Source organism: Balearica regulorum, chromosome 2, assembly GCF_011004875.1.
Source record: "Balearica regulorum gibbericeps isolate bBalReg1 chromosome 2, bBalReg1.pri, whole genome shotgun sequence".
Classification (NCBI taxonomy): Eukaryota; Metazoa; Chordata; class Aves; order Gruiformes; family Gruidae; genus Balearica; species Balearica regulorum.
The window spans coordinates 4,263,529-4,288,611 of record NC_046185.1 but is presented as its reverse complement, the minus strand read 5'-3'; the positions used below and the strand labels follow the sequence as shown (position 1 = coordinate 4,288,611).

The window sequence follows — 25,083 nt, the reverse complement described above, 5'->3', positions numbered from 1 at the left end:
CCCAGTCCTCTCATATCTTCCTCCCTGGCTCCTTGTCTCCTCTGTTCCACCCTCTGCCATCAGGACTGCTCCTTATCTCACCAGCAACCTTCTCCCAGTCTCTTTGCCCCACTCTCCCTAGGCTACCTGCCCATCTGTCCCTCAGATGCCTTCTCCCAAGTGCTCTCCTACTTGGGATGGCTCCTTGTCCCACAAACACCCTCTCTTAGTCCCATGGGCAGCTCTTGCCTTGATCCATGCCTCCTTCTCTGCCTCTGACAAGAGGCAATGGGCAGGTAAGGGTTATTCAGAGAGGGACAGGTAGGGGTAACAGAGAAGTTGTACCCAGGGTACAACTTCAACCAGCAGCATCTGAATGCGGTGGTGGATGGCAGAGATGCACCCACTGAGCATCACATCTGGAGAGAAATTTGCATCCAGACTCTATCCCTGCTGATTTCAACAGATATTTCAGGAACTCAAAACTTGGACAGTTCTGCTTCCCCCCCCCCCGCCGCCCGTAGCAACAGCAGCTGGAACAGCGTCCGAACCAAGGCAGGGCTGCAGCTGGGTTCCTCCTTGCTCAGAAGCAAAGAGGTGCTGGAGGGGCTTTAACACAAACAAAATAAGGGCAAAGCAAATGTTTCACCTCACTCTATGAATTTACTGTTGTGTAGAGAGGAAATTTGACTAAAAGACAAGTGCCCAATACTGACAATTTCTCTGTGAGAAACTGGAAAAGTAAAAGCTTAAGATCTTTTTTTTTTTTTTTTTCAGTTGTTTATATAATTGGAAAAGTTAAGTAAGTAAGTTAAGTAAGCCTAATTATTGAGGTTATTGGTTTTAATGAGTCACCACCTTGCTGTTGTTATTCCTGGTTTCTGTTGCCATAGGACGAGAAGCTGCAGCTGGGCTAAGCTGTGCTACGCAACTCTTACGTTCGCTATTCCAAGACTGAGACACAGGAAAATGGGTGGGCTCAGGCAGACGGGGGGACGTGGGGAAGGAAAGTGATGTTTGCCAGTGTGTTGTGTGGCAACCTGACCAATGTGCAAAGATGGGTTTCTACCAGGGACAGGGGAGCAGCTGTTGTGGGATTGATTTTTGGATGTTTCAGAGGAGCCCTTCCAAAGATGTGGTAGAAAGTATGAGGACGTTGGCCATAAGGTTGCCATCGTAGGATGGTTGTTGGTGAGAATGGTCAGAGAAGTCACAGGGCTTTGAGAGTGAAGACCTGAGTTTGACATTATGGGAATCATAGAATCATAGAATCATAGCATGGTTTGGGTTAGAAGGAACCTTAAAGATCACCTAGTTCCACCCTGCCCTGGTATGGGCAGGGACACCCTCCACTAGACCAGGTTGCCCAAAGCCCCATCCAACCTGGCCTTGAACACTTCTAGGGAAGGGGCATCCACAACTTCTCTGGGCAACCTGTTCCAGTGCCTCACCACTCTCACAGTCAAGAATTTTTTCCTAATATCTAATCTAAGTCTACCCTCTTTTAATTTAAAACCATTACCCCTTGTCCTGTCCCTCCATGCCCTTGTAAACAGTCCCTCTCCAGATTTCTTGTAGGCCCCTTCAGGTACTGGAAGGCTGCTATAAGTCTCCCCAGAGTCTTCTCTTCTCCAGGCTGAACAACCCCAACTCTCTCAGCCTGTCCTCATAGCAGAGGTGCTCCAGCCCTCTGATCATCTTCTTAGCCTCCTCTGGACTTGCTCCAACAGCTCCATGTCCTTCTTATGTTGGAGGCCCCAGAGTTGGACGCAGTGAGGGAGGAGCAAGTGGAGGGATACAGACTGGGAAGCAAGACAAAAAAATTCTCCTGAATGGGTGAGAGTGACGCATGATCGGGGCCCATGGAAGGTACTTTAGTAACAGAGGAAGGAAGAGGTATGCAAGACATTTACCTGCAGGGCTGGACAAGCTGGGCTTGAAAAAATCCACAAGGTTTAACTGCAGCCTAAATTCATGGACCCTGAAAGAGAGGTATGAGGTGGCATTCAGGAGCCGTGTCTGCATGGCACATAACATGTCATGTTGCCCACTGTATTTTCAGAAGATTTAGGGAAAAGACTTAGGAGGACAGGGATGTCAAAACCTCTGTTTTATCCAGGCTGAGCTTTAGCTAATAATTAGACATCCATGAGATGTCTCATCATCCAGGATAATAGCTTTGAACTGGCCTTTCCTTAGTGAGAACCAAAACAAGCCTGCAAGAGGACTTGGGATCTCACTGGAGGAGAGTCTGCTTGCGTGTGTGTTAGCGCGTGTGCTAACTCCGATCCGCTGCTCAGACCAGGAGGCACCACAAGCCTGCGGGGTGGAGGCAGGAACATGCTAACCCACAGTGTTTCATTGATTGGTTTCAATTGATCAGTTGTGTAGAAACAAAGCAAATGAAGTTTCAGGTCTCTTGGATGTTGCAGAGGGTGTCAGATTTGCTTGCAGCAAGTTCATCTTTTTCAGCTGATCCTGCATTTTCAGTTCTCTCTCCAGGATGGCAAAGAAAAGTCATTTTTGAGACGGACAGCTGGCCTCAGCAACAAAAGGGAAGATCTGCTAGAAGACTAGTAGTGATAGGACAAGGGATAATGGTTTTAAATTAAAAGAGGGTAGATTTAGATTAGAAATATGGAAAGAATTTTTGACTGTGAGGGTGGTGAGGCACTGGAACAGGTTGCGCAGAGAGGTTGTGGATGCCCCCTCCCTGGAAGTGTTCAAGGCCAGGTTGGATGGGGCTTTGGGCAACGTGGTCTAGTGGAGGGTGTCCCTGCCCATGGCAGGGGGGTTGGAACTAGATGATCTTTGAGGTCCCTTCCAACCCAAACCATTCTTTGATTCTATGAATGGACTATGAGACAAATTTTCATTCCTTCTCAAATGCATATAAGAGCATCTACTAAAATTGCCACGGGAGCAAGCAAAGGAGGGGTATGCACAGAAGTGAGCTGCCCTGTGAGTGTGAAAGTCATCCTTGAGCCATTGTGTTTTCTCCAGTGTGGTCCCTTCCTGTTAGCCCAACAAGAAGAGTGGCACAGTCTTTCATCTTCCAGTCTGCCAATCCATGTACCTTAGTGTCCAAAGCAGAGGGAAACCCTCACCTTTCTCAGAGCTTGAATACTGGACTCCAGTAAGGCTCCAGAGAGAGCGTGGCCTTGCCTTGGCCGTGGATGACCTTCATTCTCTTTTGCATTTATTCCTCCTAGAGGATCAAGGAGAAGAAGGAAGGGGAGGGTGAGCTACAGCTAAATCCTGTTCTTGGATCTCCTTTCAGCCAGCGAAGAATGAGCTGTGTGCCTAAATGAACCCGAAAGGCACTGTGGCGTGAGGCACATCACATCCAAGCAGGACGTGGTGGCCTCTTCCCAAGTGCCTGAGCTGCCACACGCTCCGGCCATGCTCCAGCACAGGCAGCGCAGCCCAGAGACCCTGGGGACAGTGGCAGGGCTGCTGCCAAGGCACCGAGCTCCCCTCCGGGCAACTGGAAAATGGCAAAAACGCAGGTCGTGAATGCTGTCTGGAGCGAGTGACCTGGATGTGTCTGCCCAGACTTCATACAAAGAGACAACGTGGTCTCGGCTCCGTTGCTCGCTGGGCTTTGTGCCGGAGGCCGAAGCGGATACTGTTCAACGTGTGGAGAGCCACAGCTCTTGCCCAGTCGCAGAAGAGGCCACTGTTCTCCGTGGTACCCAGCGCGGCTCTGTGAACCCATCTGCACAATAGACTTGTCAAAATGGATGCCAAGAGCATCCAGCCTCTCTGCCGTTACTGCCAAAGCTTCCTGATAGCAGGCTGCTCTGCAGCCTAATGCAGCTCACTAAGGGGGAAATTCAGATGCTTAGGATGTTCAGACGAGAACTGCGTAATACATTAGCACTTGTCAATGTTTTTTCACTCTCGGGGCCACTGAATTTTTGGATGTAAGCATGCCAAGCCCCCCTTGTGCAGCACCGCTGCTGTGGTTTTCATAGGTCGCTAAAGCAAAGTTAAGCTGTGTTTTTCTTTCCGTGTTTATCATTGTTTTCTCTGCTGGCTTGCGCATGTGGGAATTGTTACCCAAAACTCCCTCTCCTCCCTTCCAAAGCACACTGAATCCTCTGGCAGTGGCGAGTGGCCCACGGCCCACAAACTGAGAAGAACCCGGCTCGTCCTTTCCCTCTCCTAGCAGGTATTTGCTTGATGTTCATGAACAAAGGAGTCCCCAGCTAATGACACAGTTGTAATCCCAGCCAGAAGCTGCTCCTGTGCCTGACAATTAGCTAGGAATTATCTCAAATACCCTGAAATAGGTCTGACAGGACAAGTACAGAAGATCTAGAATGTTATTCAGTCTGCCTCTGGCATTGTGCAGGGACAGAGCTCAATCCACCTTTGCATGACTACAGGATTTGCTGTTTCTCTCCCTTGTAAAATTATGTGATGAAACAGTTCTCCCTAGACATTTGCCACTTCCGACCATTATTTAGTACATCACATTACAAATAAAGGAAAAATACTCAATTTCTGCTCATTTTTTGTTTGTTTGTTTGTTTGGGGCTCACGTTTTATATCCCCCAGTCCTTTTTTAGCAGGTTAAGACTAATGGACTTTTCAGGGTGATCAGGATCAAGGAAGAACTAGAATATCGGTCTTCTACTGAATAAGACAACACAGGGGAAATTTTTGTTAGATCATAAATACCTTTTTTCCCCTGCTCTTCAAATCAGGTCAATGTACGGGGCAGACTAGAGGGAAAGGCAGTGCTGCTTTTGCTTCCCCCTCCCTCCTGCATAGAGCAATGAGGGACCTGATGAGATTGCAAGCTCGGATCAAAAAGCAGTGTCAGCCAAGGAGCAGAGCTGCTCCCCTAGAAACATCCATCCAGCTCTCCCATGTGGGAAGGGAGAGACTCCGGACATTTAATTCTCTTAGGAACAAATAGCACATGTCCATCACTTGCCACTAACCAAGAAGTACAATTAATGTATCTGGTGGTACATCCTGGCTGCCCCAAGGTACTGGTGTGCAGTGGAAGTTGATAAATTCAGCCAAATAATGCCTTAAAAAAATCCTTATTTTCATAGTAGCTCAAACTCCAAGTCAGAGTGGGCACAAGCTACGTTGGGCAAGAATTGTGTGAGATGTCACCCCTGACTTTACAGACACTATTCATTCTCCCTCCACATCCCTTTTTTACCACCAAGAATTTAGCTAATTTAGCAAAGTATCACGGACACTATTGCCAGTGTTGAAGGATCAATGCCGTTTCTGCCATGCAACCCACTGCATGGAAACTGGGAAGAGTCAATGTGCCTTTGTTGTGTTGATGAGAATCACAGAATCACAGAACAGTAGAGGTTGGAAGGGCCCTCTGGAGATCATCCAGTCTAACCCCCCTGCTAGAGCAGGATCACCTAGAGCAGTTTGCACAGGATTGCATCCAGGCGGGTTTTGAATATCTCCAGAGAAGGAGACTCCACAACCTCTCTGGGCAGCCTCTTCCAGTGCTCGGTCACCCTCAGAGTGAAGAAGTTTTTCCTCATGTTCAGATGGAACTTCCTGTGTTCCAGTTTGTGCTCTTTGCCCCTTGTCCTGTCACTGGACACCACTGAAAAGAGTCTGTCCCCATCCTCTTGACACGTCACCTTTTGGATATTTATAAGTATTGATGAGATCCCCTCTCAGTCTTCTCTTCTCCAGGCTAAGCAGACCCAGCTCTCTCAGCCTTTCCTCATATGAGAGATGCTCCAGTCCCCTAATCATTTTTGTAGCCCTTCGCTGGACTCTCTTCACTAGTTCCTTGTCTACTGCAGTGCTGCTTCCCAGCAGGTCAACCCCTAACCTGTACTGGTGCCGGGGGTTATTCCTCCCTAGGTGCAGGACCCTATGGTTGCCTTTGTTGAGTTTCATATGGTTCCTCTCCGCCCAACTCTCCAGTCTGTCCAGGTCTCACTGAATGGCAGCGCAGCCTTCTGCTGTATCAGCCACTCCTCCCAGTTTTGTATCATCAGCAAACTTGCTGAGGGTACGCTCTGTCCCTTCATCCAGGTCATTGATGAAGATGTTGAACAAGACTGGACCCAGTACTGACCCCTGGGGCACATCACTACCTACAGGCCTCCAGCTGGACTCTGCGCCACTTATCACGACTCTCTGAGCCCTGCCATTCAGCCAGTTCTCAATCCACCTCACTGTCCACTCATCCAACCCACACTTCCTAAGCTTGCCTATGAGGATGTTATGGGAGACAGTGTCAAAAACCTTGCTGAAGTCGAGGTAGACAACATCCACTGCTCTCCCCTCATGTAGCCAGCAAGTCATGCCATCAAAGAAGGCTATCAGATTGGTCAGGCATGATTTCCCCTTGGTGAATCCATGCTGACTGCTCCTGATAACTTTCTTTTCCTCCACATGCTTAGAGATGACCCCCAGAATGAGCTGTTCCATCACCTTTCCAGGGATGGAGGTGAGGCTGACTGGCCTATAGTAGAAGAGGAAGGACATGTTATTAGACTGGTATATATATGCCAGGTCGAAGGCTGCACATTTCTATAGAAAGGTGAGATCTTGCCTGACTTCAGCAGAACTGGTGATGTGAAATTGTTTACTGCTGGATTTTGTGTCCGTGAAGACACACTGCTCAGACTCTGTGCTCACCACCATAGAGACACTAAGTGATATGTGAGACCCCTCCCACCTCTTACAACTGAAAAAAAAAAAAAAAGTTGGCATAAGACAGTAAATGCTGCCGTGTGGTGTTCAAGGAAAACCTGTTTGCGTGGGATGTGCTGGAAAAATTGCTCAAGAACGGTGCATTCTCATAAAAAATGATCTGGCTGCCGTTCAGGTCAGTGTTTTTTTACTGGAGCTGCGGGCTATATGGTTGTTTCAGTGTATGCGTGCAGCCGCTGGCAAGGTATTTGTTTTGCATGTGATCTAATCCCCCTTGTTCTGGGGCGTTAGAGGTCTTTGTCATCACCTAGTTTTGGGTCTGGATTCATCTTCTCAGAGAAGTTTGCATTGACACATGACTTCATGGCAGAGAGGCACCCTGCAGATGTCAGTCCAGGAGAGCAGCTCAGCCAAGATCAGTTTGCTGGTGGTGTTTGGTCCCTTCACGGTGACCAGGTGAGAGGACTAAAATGCTACACTCACTTCAACAGCAGATTATAACTAGGTTTCCGATCCCTGTCAAGTAGAGCAGTGACCATGTTTCAGAGGTGGATGAAGAGATTCTTGGAGATCCAGATCATGAATCAGCACTAGATGCTGGAAGAAATAAATGACAGGAATGCCCAGTTGTTACCTGGAGCCTCCTTCCAACCCCTGCTTGACAAACTATCAACAAACCGTGAAGAGTCAGCCCTCACTCTGTCACCTTTTCCACCTTAGGTGAAGACTGAACATAAAAGACAGCTGGAAGGTCTCCTGCAAGCCAGAGAGCTGTAAGCCTTCCCTCACGCACCGTTCTTGCTCTCCTACCATCAGGCCTCCAGCCTTTCTGACAATAGCGACGTTGTCCTACGCTTGGTTCCTGTAATCTTCAAGACTAGAAACATCAGCACGACTGCCACCAAAGCCTGCACAGCAGTCAGCCCCTGTGGTTTCACAGGGTGAAGTTTAATAGGTGTGTTTTAATATGGTTGCTCAGTACAGAGGGCCCTTTGTCCTTAACAGCATTAAACGAAATAACACGGACCATAAATTTAGTGCAAAAACGGTAGTGAAAGAAAATGAAGTAGCAATCCACGGCAGACTGCTGCTTCTGCAGAGGAAGTGCCCTTACGCTGCCGAATAGTTTGGTTACGATCAGTCCTGAAGCAGCCACTGGGAATTTAAAGCAGAGTAAAGTTATGAAGGAGGAAGGTTGTGCTTTAGGTCCTTTGTGCTACTGCTTTTAAAAAATCAGCCTTTGCAGTGACGGCCCTTTTCCCTCTGGAAGAAGAGTTAAAGCAGAGCGTGCAATGTGAAGTTTTATAGAGAAGTGGGGAAGGAGCAAACGTCCCTTTTCTTGCAAGTGCACGAAATCTCTCATTTGTGGCTTTGTGCACTCGCTGGCGAGCACAGTCACCGATGAGTTAGCGTGGGGAGCAGTCCCTGCCATCACATGCCCATGCGCGCGTCCTTACGTATCCCTTGCCCCCTGCACGCCCCAGCAACTGTCCCAGCACACAAAAAACACCACCTCTCCCTTTTGATCTCTGGTCACCTCCTCTCCGTGAGGATTCGCAGCTATTTGCCCTCCAGTCTGACCAAATCAACACCACCAGCTCGCCCTCCTTGGCATTTTGGCTCCGTCACCTCAGCTGGAGTTGCGTATCAGCTTAGACCTCGCGTCCTTGCTGTATCCACGCAGGAGGTCCCCTGGTAGCACTGGGCGTTTGACACCAGCTTTTGAGAAACAGGCGCCAGTTTTAGTATGAGATGCCCGGTGCTGTGAGCACTGAAAGCACTAGGAACGATCGTCACGTTAAACCCAGCCGGGGCTCTCCTTTTAAAAGCACAAACCTGCGTAATACCCGTCATCACAGCTACAGTAATACCATGGCTGCGAAGTCAGACTCGGGAGTACAACGAGCAGTTCACGCCATCTCCGCCCAAACACACCCACGCACCCACGCGGAAAAGCAGGGCGTTAAAAAAACTCCCCTGTGACTGAGCGCTTTCGCTGAGAGCCGTTCTGCTCGCACAAACAGCGTTTCTGGAAAGGCCTGACATTCAGACGGCAGGCAAGACAGCTGGTTTCAGCGATGCCCATCATTGTGGTGTCTGGGCTTTGCAAAACAGGCTCTACCTTGAAAATCCTTTTTTTTTTTTAATTAAAACAAGAGGAGCCCTCTAGGCTAAAGTCTCTCCCCTCCTGACTATCTCAGAAGGTAAATCATACAGAACTGTGTTCCCCTGCCTTGAGATTATTATACCATTTCTAAACACCAGCCAGGTCTGGTAATTCTGCATCTCAACCAGGCTCCCAGGCTGCCTCCTTTAGCTGCCGGCAAACATCCTCTTCCCAAATTAACCCGACCAAAATCAGCTGCAGCAGAATCCGCATAATTGCTCTTTTCTCTCCAAACAGCACGATTTACAAAGGGGACTTTTCCTGCGGTAGCCAGACCCGCAATATTCATTATTCTTAAGCTAAGGGTTGCTGCGGTATCTTTATTCTCAGATAACCGCCTTTAATCTCACATACTGCCTTTAGCAGCACCCACCGGCTGCAGCAATCCCACAACATGCCCTCTTTCCATCCTCTCCCAGGCAAGCAAGGCAAGAGGCTCCAGAGCGAGCCGGCAGAGCAGGGCTTTTTTTTTCGGTAGTCACCTGGCAAGAGCTGCATCCCCCCCCCTTGGAGACAGGCATGCAACTTCCACCTGCACTGGCGGGCGCGGAGCACTCACGTTGGCGGCAGCGCGGATCCCTTTGAACAGCTTAGCTGCGATTCATTTTTAACCCCGGCCAGCGAATCTAAGCTGCTCTCCCCAAGGCTGAAACGGAGGTGCCTGCGTGACACCGAGGCATCCGGACGCCGGCTTGCCAGCTGACATGTCAAAGCGACGTCGTAGTTAGCAAATATATCAACAAACCGACCGACCGACCGAGCAGCCTACACATCGGTGCGAACGGCTCGCTCTGCGGTGTGGGGGATCCCTGCTATATGGGCAGGCAGCTCATGCCACTCTCGCTGCTTTTGGTTTTATGCAGCCCCATCGAATCCAGCGTTGCTAGCTAGCGTTTTCTGCCGATGTTTAAAATAGCATCAGGAACATTCCCCGTTGATTTCTCAGGCAGCGTTTGCTGAGCCACGTCGGGTGCCAAGGGCTCCTGCAACCTGCCTCCATGCAGCGTGTTAAAAACATTTGCTTGCTTTCTCCCTCCAGGGGAGGTGGTGGAGGGTGGGGGGGGGGGGGAGAGAAAAGCCCTGCAGTCGTTTTTCACCCAGCTACCAGCAAATCCCAACCTGAGCTAATTCTGCCATGGCTGAAAGCAGAGGATGTTTGCAGTGCATGAAGCTGATTTGCTGACTTACCCTTCATCTCTCTCAAGAATGCCAGGTGAAGAAGCCGGCTTCTCGCTCAAGAAATAAACCACAAGAAGCCCGGCAGCAGCCACTGCAGAGCTTGCTCAGAAGTTCGCTTCCCTCTGTCACAGTGTACGCAGCTTGCCAGGTATAGCCTGGATGAGAACACCCCGTGCTTTTCCCAAGATGAATGAGATCAGCACATATTCAGGCAAGGCAAGGCAAAAAAAAAAAAAAAAAAAAAAAATTGCCTCCTAATATATGTGATGATTTATGACCCAGAGGTAAAGTGTTGGTCTACAAGTTCGTCTGCTTTACAACTCAGGATTTTCTGGGGCGAATTTCACCAAGAGAGGAAGTTTCTCTTCTGCCTTTGGTGGTGTTAGATGCGTGTTAAAAAGCAAGCAAATGGTGTAGCCACGGGGTAGCAGGAACCCCGTCCTCAGCAGCATGAGATGGAGGGCACGTGAAGGGTACCACTACGAGCAGCGGAGATGCTTTTATAATGTGCGCACTGATGCTTTTTGACTCAAGCCAGTACCTTGCTGTTATAGACACCACATGGTTTGAGCAGATCCTGGCTCTGCTGGTCCTGGCTTTTCTGAGCAAGGTTGTTCAGATTAAGATCTCTTCTGGCTGGTTGCTTCACAACTCCCCAGGTCGGCAGAGTGCCTTTCTGCTGCCAGGTTCTTCGCATCAAGCATTTCTCAAGCCTCGTCACCTGCTTGTTGGGGAGAGGGGGTGTCACTGTGCTGCAGCCCTGGAGTGACAGGGAGGAAGGGAAAGGGCACGAGCTGCTCGGAGAACTCAGATGGGCTGAAACGTTTTGGTGCCAGGGAGTCAAACCGCGTCACGTACGTCTGGGGTCTCTGTCCTTGTGCTGGGGGATCCTCTTTAGTGCAAGAGGACCATGGCATGGCCAGGAGTTTTAATGTCTGCGTTGGTTGGGAACCTGCGTGGCATAAGGACGTGTCATTTTCCTTTAGTCTTGCCTAGGTGAAAAGTGACTGCTTTGGAGGAAAAAGGGAAAAGTTAGATGATTTGCTCAGGATCAGGCCCCAAGGCTTGTGCAAACCCAGCTCAGCTCTTCGAGTCTCTACCCGTAACTTTAGCTATGGCAAACCTCCTGCTTTTCCCTCTCCTGAAGCCCAGGGCTAGGAATCACCTAGACACTGACTTCTGCCACGGACTCTCTGCGTAACCTTGGTGCATCCCTGCATCTCCCCAGCCCACTCATCTGCACAAAGCTCCTTTGCAGCTCAGCCCCGCGGGGAGCGGGTTCCCTGCTTCCCACGCCTGGCCTCGTTCCTCGCTGACAGCCGAGACTGAGAGGTGGGTTTTGACGTGGCTGAGACAGCCTGCCTGAATAGGCTTGATTTGGCGGGCTGCGGGGAAAGCCTGGCTCCCTCTGGGTGGCACTTAAGCGGGATGCAGCAGAGCAGCGTGCTGTGCTCTCCTGTCACCGTCTGAAGGCCAGGTTTGTTCTCCTGCATTGGCAGCGGGACCCCAGGGGAGCATTTTTCCTACCTGCACTCAAGGTCTGACAGAGCCTCAGGCAGCCTGTGGCTTGTCCGAGCAAGTTGGCTTCAGCTGTTGGATGTGCAGGGTGCCTCACCGGTCATGGGAGAGCCAGGGAGTGAAGCAACCATGCAAGGCCAGAGAAGATGCAGTAGAAAAGCCCATTCAAGGGCAAGCTTTGCAAGAGTTCTGTGCTGGGGACATGGTCCCCTGGGCCTGGTGACCTCTGAAGTTGCAGCAGGTCCTATGATGCAGAGGCCAAGTGCTGCGTGGGTCCCTTGGAGGTGTGGGCAATGAGGATGGTGGATGTCCTGTCACCTCTGCAGAACTGCCTCTGCCTTTGACCCACAAGGCAGCCATAGGCGTGTTTGGAAGCTACACGCACGACTGAACTAACCTACCTCAGATAGGTGCTTGGATTAATTAGTCAATACATGTTAAGTGCTACAAAGATTTAAGGCTCTGCTTAATTGTTAAGTAACTCACTCATCAGGGGCTGCGTGGGTTGCGTGAGGCACATAGTGGATGAGTCAGCTGGTCTCTGGCAAGTGCAAGGTAAAGAGGGAGAAAACTTTCCAAGGCTGGGTGAAAGGATGATGGGTTGGTTAGGGGACAGCAGCAAATACTGAGGTTGCTGGGACTGGAAGCATTTAGAAATACTTAAAAGAGAGGTCAGATCCTGTGCAGAGCAGGATGCTCTGAGAGGAGCAGGAGTGTCTTAGGCTACAGAGGGGAAGGCAATGAATTCATAGCAGAAAGAGCTAAAAAGACCACAAGGAACTTCTCTGAGCTCTTCAGGCTCTTCAGCTGCAAAAGGCTACCCAGAGAGGTTGTGGAGTCTCCTTCTCTGCAGTTCTTCAAAACCCGCCTGGATGCAATCCTGTGCAACCTGCTCTAGGTGATCCTGCTCTAGCAGGGGAGTTGGACTAGATGATCTCCAGAGGTCTGTTCCAACCCGTACCGTTCTGTGATTCTGTGATTCTGTTATGGCCAAGCCACCCTGAAAGACATGGGTTTGGGGCTGAACTGAAATGCTTTAGTCCTCCATGCAGGGACTGGCCCCATGTTATAGGCTTGGGTGGGCCATGAAGCTGCTGTTGAAGGACCAACTTACATCCTGCAGGTCAGTTCTCCATGCAGCGATACAGGCTGAGAGGCCAAGGGCTCCCAATGGGAACATTAGTGCAGTACAGTCCATCCAGCGGCCTGAGACATCTCTTCTCCTCCCACCACACAGCGTGTCCCATTACTCAGGGGTGGGTTGCAGACCCAGACCCATGTCCTTGTTTCTGTGCTAGCAAATTCCAGCTTTCATAGGTGACTTCCAGCCATCTATGTCCATGGCTCCTTCAGCCAGGTAAGATGGGGAACTCCTTGACACTATGCCTCATCCAGAGACACATTCCCAGGGCTTTCTGTGAGGCCTGGCCTTAAAGACTTCCAATGATGGGGCATCTGCCACTTCTCTTGGCAACATGTTCCAGTGTCTCACCACCCTCACAGTTAAGAATTTCTTCCTTATATCTAATCTAAATCTACCCTCCCTCAGTTTAAAGCCATTACCCCTTGTCCTGTCACTCCATGCTCTTGTAAACAGTCCCCCTCCAGATTTCCTGTAGGCCCCTTCAGGCACTGGAAGGGTGCTGTAATGTCTCCCTGGAGCCTTCTCTTCTCCAGGCTGAAAGACCCCTGCTCTCTCAGCCTGTCTTCATAGGAGAGGTGCTCCAGCCCTCTGATCATCTTCATGGCCCTCCTCTGGACTTGCTCCAACAGCTCCATGTCCTTCTTATGTTGGAGGCCCCAGAGCTGAACACAGTACTGCAGGGGGGGGTCTCATGAGAGTGGAGTAGAGGGGAAGAATCCCCTCCCCCGACCTGCTGGTCACACTGCTGGTGATGCAGCCCAGGACACGGTTGGCTTTCTGGGCTGCAAGCACACACTGCTGGCTCATGTTGAGCTTCTCATCATCCAACACCCCCAAGTCCTTCTCCTCAGGGCTGGTTTCAATCGCTTCCTTGCCCAGCCTATAGTTGTGCTTGGGACTGTGCCAACCCACGTGCAGGATCTTGCACTTGGCCTTGTTGAACTTCATGCGGTTCACACGGGCCCATCTCTCAAGCCTGTCAAGGTCCCTTGGGATGGCATCCCTTCCCTCCAGGGTGTCGACCACACCACACAGCTTGGTGTCGTTGGCAAACTTGCTGAGGGTGCACTCGATCCCGCTGTCCATGTCGCCAACAAAGATGTTGAACAGCGCTGGTCCCAGTACTGACCCCTGAGGAACACCACTCGTCACTGTTCTCCACTTGGACGTTGAGCCGTTGACCACAACTCTTTGAGTGTGACCATCCAGCCAATTCCTTATCGACCGAGTGGTCCATCCATTGAATCCATGTCTCTCCAATTTAAAGACAAGGTTGTCATGTGGGACAGTGTCAAATGTTTTGCATAAGTCCTGGTAGATGATGTCAGTTGCTCTGTCAGTTTAAACCCATTACCCCCTGTCCTATCACTCCGTGCCCATGTAAACAGTCCCTCTCCAGCTTTCCTGTAGGCCCCTTCAGGTACCGGAAGGCTGCTATAAGGTGTCCCCGGAGGGGATTGTCAACCTGGTCTAGTAGAGGGTGTCCCTGCCCATGGCAGTGGGGTTGGAACTAGATGATCTTTGAGGTCCCTTCCAACCCAAACCATTCCATGATTCTATGATTCTAGGTATGTGACATCAGTTGCTCTTCCCTTATCCACAATGCTGTGACCCCATCATAGAAGACCACCAAATTTGTCAGGCACAATTTGCCCTTAGTGAAGCCATGCTGGCGGTCACCAATCACGTCTGTATCTTCCATGTGCCTGAGCATAGTTTCCAGGAGGATCTGCTCTGTGATCTTGCCAGGCACGGAGGTGAGACTGACCATCCTATAGTTCCCTGGGTCTTCCTTTTTTCCCTTTTTTAAAACAGGAATTATGTTTCTCCTTTTCCAGTCAGTGGGAACTTCACTGGACTGCCAGGACTTCTCAAATGTGATGGAGAGTGGCTTAGCAAGTTCATCCACCAGTTCCCTGAGGACCTGGGGATTGACGTGGTTTAGGCCCAGCCGGCAGCTGAGCGCCACGTGGCCACTCACTCACTCCTTCCCCAGCATGATGGGGAGGAGAAGTTAACAAAAGGCTCGGGTCGAGATAAGGACAGGGAGAGCTAATTATCATCACGAGCAAAACAAACTGAACTTAGAAAAAGGGATTCATCTAATTTATTACTAAACAGAATAGAGCAATGAAAAAAAACCCAAATAACATCAAGCCTTAAAACACCTCCCCCCACCCCTCCCACCTTCCCGGGCTCAACTTCACTCCCGGCTTCAACCTCCTCCCCCCTCAGCAGCGAGGGGGGGGGGGGAATGGGGGGAGGGGGATGGGGGTTGCGGTCAGTGCAGCGCACGTTGTTTCTGCTGCTTCGTTGTCCTCGGGGGGAGGACTCCTCTCATCGCTCCCCTGCTCCAAAATGGAGTCTCTCCCACGGGCTACAGTCCTTCCTGAACTGCTCCGGCGTGGTCTCTTCCATGGGCTGCAGACCTTTAGGAGAAAACTGTTGCAGCATGGGTCTCCCACGGGGTCACAAGTCCTGCCACCAAAACCTGCCCTGGCGTGGGCTCCCCTCTCCACGGGTCTACCGGTCTGGCCAGGGACTTGCTTCAGCCCGGGCTTCCCACGGGCCACAGCCTCCCTCGGGTGCCTCCACCTGCTCCAGCGTGGGATCCTCCACGGGCTGCAGGTGGAATCTCTACACCCCCTCATCCTTCCTCCACGGGCTGCAGGAGAACAGCCTGCTTCCCCATGGTTTTCACCACGGGCTGCAAGGGAATCTTGCTCTGGTGTCTGGAGCACCTCCTCCTCCCCCCTCCTCCTGCACTGACCTTGATGTTACATCTTTCGCACTCTTTCCCCCTCCAGCTGTAAAAAAACTTCCCCCCTTCTTAAATATGTTATCGCAGAGGCGCTGATTGGCTTGGCCTTGGCCAGGGGCGGGTCCATCTTGGAGCTGGCTGGCATTGGCTCTATCAGACACTGTGGAAGCTTCTAGAAGCTCCTCACAGGAGCCACCCCTGTAGCCCATGCCCCCACCCGCTACCAAAACCTTGCCACACAAACCCAACACAGGATGCATCTCATCAGGTCCCATGGACTTGTGCACCTTCGGGTTCCTTAGATGGTCCTATAGTTTGGGAAATGGGGAGCAGGTTGGAACAGCCTGCACTGTTGTGACAGAGCTGCTTGCCTGAGCCGAACCTCACTGCCGGGGCTGGGACCGTTGCACATGTCTCATGTGGGATAAAGGTTTGAGCTCTGGATGGAGACACAGCCAAACACAAGCCCCGGGAAGGGCCAGCAGGACAGCACAGAGGCCTCGGAGGAATGCCGTAACCATTTCTTGCTCTCTTACCAGCAGCATAAGTATTTCCCCACAGGATCTTATATCCCTGATCCCATCCTTGCCCTGCAGCTTTCCTTGTAGAGCAGCACTGTCAGAGGCAAGCAGCCCGAGTAAGTTGTCTGCGTCTCAGATTAGACCTGCCTTACTCTTGGAGAAGCTGGCATCACCAGCCCACTGTCCCAGCACCAGCTGCAGAGCTTGGTGTAGGTTTGCAAGGCACCCCCTGACCTCAGCCATCACCCACGTCCTTACAGCCTGCTTTAATCCTTTTTTAATTAAATGCGGAGGGGTGTGATGGTATCAGGAGGGTGGGAGGGGGGTGGCCTGGGGTGTTTTGGGCTTGGTGTGTGTACCAGCCAGCTGGGTTTGTTATGAGCCTGTCAGCTCTCACACGCTAACTTTCCCTCTCTTGCTCCTCTCGAGATCCGGCTACAGCTCAGGCATTACGTGGATCATCCCTGCGGCTCTTCTGTTGCTCAGGGATCCTGTGGTGTCCCACCTGGCAGGAGCTGGCATATCAAAGACATCCACAAAATTGGCAGCTGAAAGTCAAAATGGCTTCTCTGATGGCACTGAATACTAGGGAGGAGGTTCGACTTAAATCAGAAAACAGCATTGGAGACATAACCAGAGCAGAGATGAAATGGCCACGGAGATGTGTGAGACGGAAACTGGGGGTAAGTTCTCCAGCTGGTAGGTTACTGAGGTCATGCAAAAGGCTCTTAATGAGGTTTGGGTTTATCAACGCTTGTAGGGGGTTATCACAGGGATTCAACAACCCAATTGCCTGGGATTTAGACTTGAGGACAATCAGACCCAAGCTCTCTCCCCCGCCCCCACACCTCCAGCACAGGGAGCTGCAGATGCCCAGTGTCCCCAGGGATCTGATGCTCCTGGGGAGAACGAGCTGCACACTGGACCTGAATGCAATGAAAATGTCTGTCTCCAGCCTGAAAGCAGTTTCTCTCTGGAAGGATGAGATGCTCTGGGGACAGATTACCTGCCTCTACCCATGGGCCAGCAAGAAGGCAGGATGACTAGAACTGAGGTCCCAGGCCGCTGGCACTCCAGGATCACCAAAAATGTGTGTGCTGGGGGTCACTGGGGACTCTGACAGCACATGATGTTGAGTTCTAATAAAAATACACCCAGATATTGGCGTCCACAGGACATGTGTGTCCATCCTGCATCCCCGCTATGATTTCTTTTAGAGAAACCTGCCTGGCAGAGGCAGGATGCTGGTTTGGCCTTTCCCAGCCCTGAGGTGGCTCTTCTGTTGATTGAACATCTGAGAAGGTCTTGTGTAACATATGGCCTGGAAGGAAATCAAGGGGATGAGAGCAGGGAACAGAGAATGTCTCCTCTTAGCCACTGGGGATGACACAGCTGTGCTCAAAAGACTGGTGAAGTGCAGAAGTGAAGGAGATGATGTGGAGGCGCCAAGAGGTGAACAACACTCCAGCCACACTGAGAAAAACAAATAGCATCCAGTGATGTGGAGCAGAGGTCAGATATGTTCAGACACAGTCAGATGCCCTCCTGTTTTTAACTGGTGGAGGCTGTAAACCACTGTGACCAGCCACCTGAGGTAGCTGGTGGACAGTAGGTTCTCCATTGCTGTAAACATCCAAATCAACACAGCAAAATTAATACTCAAAGGGAAGTTGTGGGCTTGGCAGAGGTGGTCAGTGCTGGGTTTTGCAAGAGGGCGGATTGCTGTGGCACTGTACACACCATGTGCCTTAAACCCCATGACTCTGAAACAGCAGTTGGTCACTGGTCCCTCTTAGCCAGAGTCATCTGAGAAGCTTTGTGGGTCCATTACATGGAAAGCGAGGTGCTCTGCAGCATTGCTTACAAAATCTCTACTTCCTGTGCAGATAAATGTGGGGAGAATTTGATACAGAGATAAGGGGGCCATCCTTATGCCTTGACTTTGAACTGGCCACAAACCGCTGAGCAAAAGAGATGCTTGAAAGGAGGGAGACCTGTAGATGTGCAATGCCTCTGTCTGCAACACACCAGTTTCCCTGCAAGAAAAGCTTGCAGCGGTCCTGCTCTTAGCCCACCTCCCTGTTCCCTGGCCCCCTTCCCGAACTGCTCCCTTGGCATTCAGATGTGCACATGTAAAGCAGAGCAGGACCCGGCAGAAACATCAGAGAAGTGCTTGGTGAGTAGAGCCTGGTCTTCGGGAAGCCGATGCTTAATCCTAATCAGCCCAGAAATTTTCCTGCTTTGTAGTGCCATGGCAACCGCTCCCATGCTAACTAGCAATCCGTGGCCAGGCACCATGGTGTGTTGCAGAAACTCTTTTCCTCCTAAAAGCAGGATCCTGATGTACTGCTTGACTCAGTGGTGTGACCAGGGTGTGCTGCTGTGCCTGGTGGATGGGCTTGGGCCATGACGCTGGGAGGCAGCTCCCTATTCATGGGACGTGGATGCATTCTGCATAAATTCTCCATGATGCCTCATACTGCTATCCTCTGTCGAAGCTGGGAAGTTTGGCAACAGCAGGAGCCTTGCTTCAGCAGAAGCTCTGGGATGGAGAGAGGCTGCTCATGGCTGGGTAATCCCAGAAGGTACCTCATGGGAAAGGTTTCAGGACTGTTTGAAATCTTGGCCTGATCAAGGTCCCCTCAACTGCTGAGATTCCTATCTCCTGGCTGTCCTCTTTTTGATTATGTTAAAGGATAAGGTTTAAAAAAAATACTGTGGGTCAAGGCCTCACGAACCATCCCCCTGCGACTACAGGAATGCTTCACTTTGGGCTTTTGTTGTTGGCTTGCTTTTTTTTCCCTCAACATCTGCTGGTTCTGGGGTTGGCATCAAGTCAAACGCTGTTCACTGAAGTCAGCTTTTAGCTGGAAGCAAGTGCATTTATTCCTCCCTTTTCCTCCGCTGCAGCCAGATGTGTGTTGCTCTCCTGAAGTGATGCTGCTGGTTTTGTATCCCCGCTCCCCCTCTGCTCTTGGCGCATCTCTGCCCCACAGCTCTGCTGGTCTGTGACCCAGAAGAACCTCAGAGATGGGCTCAGCACTCAGCATCAGCTGGTTCTGCTGGTAGCAATGTGGATTTTTGCAGGCACCAGGCTATGTGAGAGAGCAGAGCTAGTTCAGAGCTAACCTGCCTCTTGTTCCTGGGGACGAATCTATCACAATACCTACGCTCCAGGCAGCGAAGAGGGAGTGGAGCAGGGCAAGTGCAGGGTCACATAAAATGGGATTTCTTTCTTCATTCCTCAAATAGTAGTTCAGCTGTGCAGACCCGTGATTCTGCTTGGCTGCTGCTTTTCTGCATTCATGGTGGCTGTTGCCCATGGGGCTCATTAAAACCACAGTGTTTGCCACCGTGGTGATGTTGGCTTGGAAAAATGGCCACAGCTCTCTTGAGAGGCAGTGTGGAGCAGAGCAGCATGTGCTTTCTTTAGGCCGTGGCTAGAGAAAGGGTTAGGGCAAAGAGAAACATGAAAAGGCTGCGGAGAAGATCAGGACGTGTTGGGAAGAAATGAAGGTCTGCCCATCATAGGATATGGCCACAAAACCAGAGCTCCTGACATAGCCAGCTTCATGGGGCCGCTGCAGTGACCAGCTTGGCCACACTTGGTCTGTCTGGTGCTTCCTACAAGCTGTGCACGTATTATACCCTGATCTGTGCCCAGACAGTGGAAGGGACCTGCAGGACACGGCAGCTCAGCTGCAGATTGTCTGGCAGCTCGGACTGGACTTTGAGGCATCAGGAGATGCTCAGTGAATGCAGGCAGTCCTCAGCATGGAGAATGAAAAACTCAGTGGGACCACGGCTGAAACGAATGGGATGTCCCTGCCAGGGGCAGATCCTGTCTTGGCTTTGTGCTTTTGAATTAGTGTTGCTCTTGGCTGGCCACCCACAGAAGAAAGGCTGCTGCATTGCAGATTGTGCTCAGAGCGAGTAGCAGCCAGGCTGAACTGCATCCTGTTGCGGTGATGCTGTGGTGTGTGTCACCTCTGTGGCGGTATGTTACCACTTTCAGTCTCCCTCCCACGCTGTCTCAGATTCTGCTGCTTGCTTTAGCCCAGATGCAGTCTGAGGAAGGCAGCGAGAGCAAGGGTGGGGGGCACTTTTCATGCCCCAGGGCTGATGGCCAAGTCAGCTTCGGGGACAAGGATGTTTCTCAGCTTGTCCGGAGTGGAGCTCAGGGACATGAAAGCAAGGTGTGAGAAAGAAGGGCTTTTTAAGGGCCCTGATGTTTCCCATGAGAAGGTTCCTATTGTGCTGGGTGGAGAGGCTGTGCTCTGGGACCTTGGTCTGCAAGGGCCACCAGAGGGGAGGAGACAAAGGCAAGCACAGGGCTCTTGGCAGGCCTTGAAAACATCATGAGAGAGACTTACATTTGCTCAGTGAGAAGGAAAAGCTGGCAGGAGATCTTCTCCCTCTCCTCGCATCTGTCCAGAGCTGCGCAAACATCAACTAATCTTCCTGACGCTTCCATAAGACGAGGAAGCATTATGGTGCCATAATGGTAAGTGCAGTGGAAACCACAGCTGCAGTGACTCATGCTGCATAAAGCCACTGCTCAGGCAGATTCGGCCTCAACATCTGCAAATGTGGCCCATCAGGAGCAGGGCCAAGCTGTGTTTCCCACAGCAGGTCAGGGACAGACTTCAGAAGGGAACCCAGACATCCTGTCTTGCAGCCTCCTACTCTCACTTCTGGACCACAACGAGCTCAATCAGCCAGGGGAATAACTTGCCAATGGAGGCTGTAGGGGTGAGGAGATAATTAAAAGCTGATCTGGGCTCCTGCTTTGGAACAAGAAAAAAAAACCCCACCATATTTTCTTAATGATTTAAAAGCACCCTTTCATCTTCAAACCAGCAAAAATACATTTCTTATAGACAAGACAGTCAGTTTCTTCTCCAAGGTGCACTGTGAAAGGATGAGGCAACAAACACAAATTGTGGCTGTAGGAAATGACGTTGGGACAATGTAGTAATGCATGATGTGAGACCTCGTAGGGGAGGAGTTTGTTAAATTTTAAAACCAATCCAAACCCCGTTGTCACTCATTGCATTCAGACCTTCATGCACACATGCAGCAATACGTGTGTACCCACCAGTGTCCAACTCATCTGTCCAGGGTTCCCTGCAAAGCCACGGAGGACAAGGGATGCCAGTTGTTGAATCTCTCCATCCTGTTCCATGTCTGTGAGTTACCAGGATTTACTCACTGGCCTTTGTCTCCTATCCCGGGTGTCCTGAGACGGTGCACGGAGATGTGTTGGGATCTTGCTGACTTGTTCTGTTAGGTGCCATCAGCATGAGCCGTTTTTGTAGCCCTTCCCCTGCCATTTGTTCCTTCTGGTGTGTCCACACAAAACATCCCCATTCACATCAGCCTTAACACTTCTGTTACAGTGCCTTGCACAGCTAAGGAAACATTTTCACTCTGAGAATGGGTAAGTGCTGGGACAGGTGCACAGGGACACTGTGCTATCTCCACACCTGGAGATACTCAGAAGTCACCTCGGTAAGATCCTGATCAAACTTAGAAGATAACCCTTCTCAGAGCAGGAGACTGGACTGGAGATGCCGAGAGGTCCTTTTTGACCTAAATTATTCTGTGGTTTTCAGATAGCACAGGAAGAAGAATATGTTTATTTTGACAAGGAGAGGAAAGGAAAGAGAAGGGGGAAGCGATGACTTCAGTGTCCTTTATTAACCTTATTGATACACTTTGAATCATCATCAGCTGATTTGCATGGCACTGCTAAACACTGGCTGTGAGAGAAACCGTACACTTTCCCTTTTCAAGGGTCACGAGGACGGGCTTGTGATGGCTAACACACATATCCTGCCTCCTTCAGAGGGTTTCAGAGCCCAACAGGGAGACAGATCTGTATCCTACTTTTTGCCAGAACTGGAGGCATAAGAGAATAGGCAGCTTGCCCAGCTCTGCAATGACGCACTAGCAGATGCCAGACTCCCGTCTCCCAGCCCTCTTCGTCTGCAGTCATGCTATCTCCTATGATAGTCTTGTGCCAGACCACAGATGTGGTACTCACCAGGTCCCTCCTCTGCCAGTAGCCTCAGTGTGTTCACCAGGGTCTCAGAGCAGGTCCAGCCCTGGCTGCAGGCAGACAGAGATGGTCCCCACTAGATGGGAATGCTCTCCATCTCCTGTCCATCTCCACAATCTGACCTGTGTTCGAGGGTGGGCATCCTCCAGCTTTTCTGCAGAGACTGGTCCCCTCCCCTCGTGTTATGGAGGGGACAGAGAGACTGTGACCCCATGACGCTTTGCTCACACCTTTTGATCCCAAACATCTCTCTCTCCTTGCCCACCTATTTTCATAGCATGTGTAGGAAAACCCTTTCTTTGGATTTCTGAAAGCCCTGGGTTGGTGGGGTAAAAATTGTTGGGCGGGGGAGAGTTACAGACACGCACAGTGATTGCGTAAGGGGAATTCCTAGCTACTTAAGAAACGTGGCTGAAAAACAAAGCCAAGCAAAAAAACCCTTCTTGAAATCATCTTCCTCAAAGAGCTCAGGGACACGGTAGCTGGGCAGGATGGACCCTGCCCCAGCTCAGCCACCCAGGTTTCCTCAGACGCCCTCCCAGCCTGCCCCGCAGCCCCAGCTGAATCTTTGGTTTGCAGCAGTGATTTATCCCCCACCTGCCTCAGAAAGTTTTAGTCATCACCCAGCTGCTGAATAACCCTCTTGTCTGAATTCCCCTGAAGGCCCAAAAAGACTCTGCTTATCTAACATTCATTTGACCGGATAATTTGAAGGCAGTTTGCGGGCTCTGTGGAAGTGACCTGCTTTAAGTCAGTTCAGCTTTTCAATCCCCTTGGCTGCAACATCAGCAGTTTTCCTTGTATTTTTTCTTCTGCCTGGTGCAGGCTCTGACATTTCTACTGTCCCAGCATCACGTTTACCCTGCTGAGACACAGAGGATGGAGAGGTGTCCCTGGTTCCCACCACAACCTGTGTGTTACCTTCCCCGGACCCACGGAAACTCAATTGCAGGGGATCATTTGCAAAGACTAATTGATCTTAAAAGCCTTTTTTTTTTGTCTCATCCTAGAGTATTTGAAAGTGGCTTCCTAGAGCAGGTCTGTCTTCTGAGTACAGTATTAACAGCTTGTTCCTGCACTTTCTCTTCTTTGAGTGCTATTGATTAATCCCGCAGCTGTTTTCTGTTTTGCTGGTGGGGTTGGGTTGCTTTCTCGCTGCTGGCGAGATAAGCTGCAGCCTTCCCATGGGCAGAGCACACCAGGTATTTAGTTCCAGTGCTAATGCTTTCCAACAAAAACTTTGTTTTCTGCAACTGATCTCATGCCTGGCTTTGAAACACACTTTCAATGAGTCTATTCACTGCACAACCGCCCGCATGAACGTATGTCAAAAATTAGTCAGACAATCGCCTTGTGTTTACTCTCCTCCTCTCAGTAAGTGCCCAGCTTTTCCTGAAAATATTAACTGGAAGTGGCAAAATCATCTTGAACCTCTGAAATGACTGAGCCATCTTTTCAAAGCTTTTCAAGGCCAGATCCTGTAATGGCTAATGAATATCACAGTCAATAGCTAAGGATGTTGATTTCTAATATAATGAGAGATAAAAAGCTAACACTGCCTTGCTTTCTCCTGATGTGCTTTTCCCCCTTCACTCTTCCATACCTTTGAATCTTTTTCCCATTTCAGCCAAGTCTGGTGAAGTGCCAAAGATCGTAGATATCAAAATTTCTACCATTTTGGCAATTAATGGTTGCTGGATAAAGGAAAAGTCTCTTTCAGTGCCTCCACTAATGGAAATACAATGCTATTGGTACGCTACGTATTACCCCAGAGCAGAAGTCTCTAGAAATTTCCAAAAACTCTCTCTAAAACCCCCTCCGATCTCTAAAGAAACCAGGTTTCATTGTTCCATTTCTCCAAGGACAGCTTATCCATTTCAGTGAATGATTTGCAAGGGTTTGCTAGGTCCTCAAGTTTGCTAGGTTCTCTCCCATATCTTCTTGGGCTTGTCGTTCCCCACTCTGTATGTCCTGGATTGGATGAGCTGATATAGCACCGAAACTGCGTCGTTGCAGGAGGATGGCTTTGTGGCCTGGGTCATACTGATGATAGGATGGAGGACCACAGCAGTATCCTTCAGCCTTGGTACATGTCTCTGTGCTGGTTATACCAACTCCTTTTGCCACTCATGAGAACCAGCTGCAGCTTCAGAGGCAGGAATTAATTTGCTGGAGGAAAGTATTGAAGTTGGATGAGTCATGGTGGGGGGACATTGCATTCTTTTAGCCTTGAAACCTAAGAGGCCTGAATTGAAGCCAGAGAAATGGTAGTGAAAGATAACAAGGGACTTTTAGGTCACAAGTGGATCAGCCTGAATGTAAGGTGGGATCTTTTCAGAAATAAAAATGTCAACAAAATCCATCTGGTTTCACGTTTTTGCTCTGTAGGGGAGATGGTGCCTTTAGGAGGCCCAGACACATTAGCAGGTCACAGCTGTGTTGTATGTCAGGACTCTTCCAGTTCTGCCGCTGGTGGGAACTCTCTGGGGATACCCACCTCCTGCCCCTCGTTCCCTGTCCCATTTATTCCTTGCTCCATCTCTTCCTCCTTGTGCTCGCTTCCCTTTCCAGCTCATGACTCTGTTCTGAGCTGTCTTGCGGACTCTGACCTCCTCCCTAGCGACCTTGCTGTCGTGGCCTCCTTCTCTATGCTTCCCATTTGCCTTCATCCAATTATCATGTTACCTTCTGCTCTCTTAGAGGAACTCTGCCAAAAATCCCCCCTCCGTGCCGTTTGCTTGCCAGGTCTGAGCAGGAAAACACTGTTTCCTGCTATTTCATTAGCAGCAGTCAGGGAGGTCTCTCCTGCTGCGGGAAGGCACTTCAGTGAATTACATCCCTCACTCAGCTGCCTTAGAGGAGATCGCGTATGTTAAATCTGGTCCTTTCAGTCCTTTGTTTTCCCCTTGCAGATGCATGACGAAGAAGCAATAAGAACAGAGATGTGAGGCCCATCCCAAACACAGATGGGTATCCTCAGAGCTCCTGCACAACTTGGCCTTATCTTCCTTGAGGACAATATATCTGAGCCACCAACTCAAGTGGAAGCCCCAGTGAGGGCCGGAGATACCATGGCTTTCCTGTGAGACAGCAAAC

The 25,083-nt window shown here is 50.4% G+C and overlaps 1 protein-coding gene and 1 long non-coding RNA gene across 3 annotated transcripts in view; one reads left to right on the top strand and one right to left on the bottom strand.

The window, feature by feature from the left end:
- The window catches only part of SLC45A4 (solute carrier family 45 member 4), an 87,760-nt gene extending 77,747 nt beyond the window's left edge, over nt 1–10,013 (bottom strand). Inside the window, exon 1 of one of the 2 annotated variants that reach the window (XM_075743247.1) lies at nt 9,992–10,013. The gene's annotated coding sequence lies outside the window, so the exon portion shown is untranslated. Of the gene's footprint in view, nt 1–9,362; nt 9,578–9,991 lie in introns of those variants that run through there. The other variant, XM_075743243.1, reaches the window with a different exon arrangement.
- Nucleotides 1–25,083, top strand: part of LOC142600292 (uncharacterized) — a 429,271-nt gene that overhangs the window by 355,827 nt on the left and 48,361 nt on the right. The gene's annotated exons all lie outside the window — the stretch shown is intronic.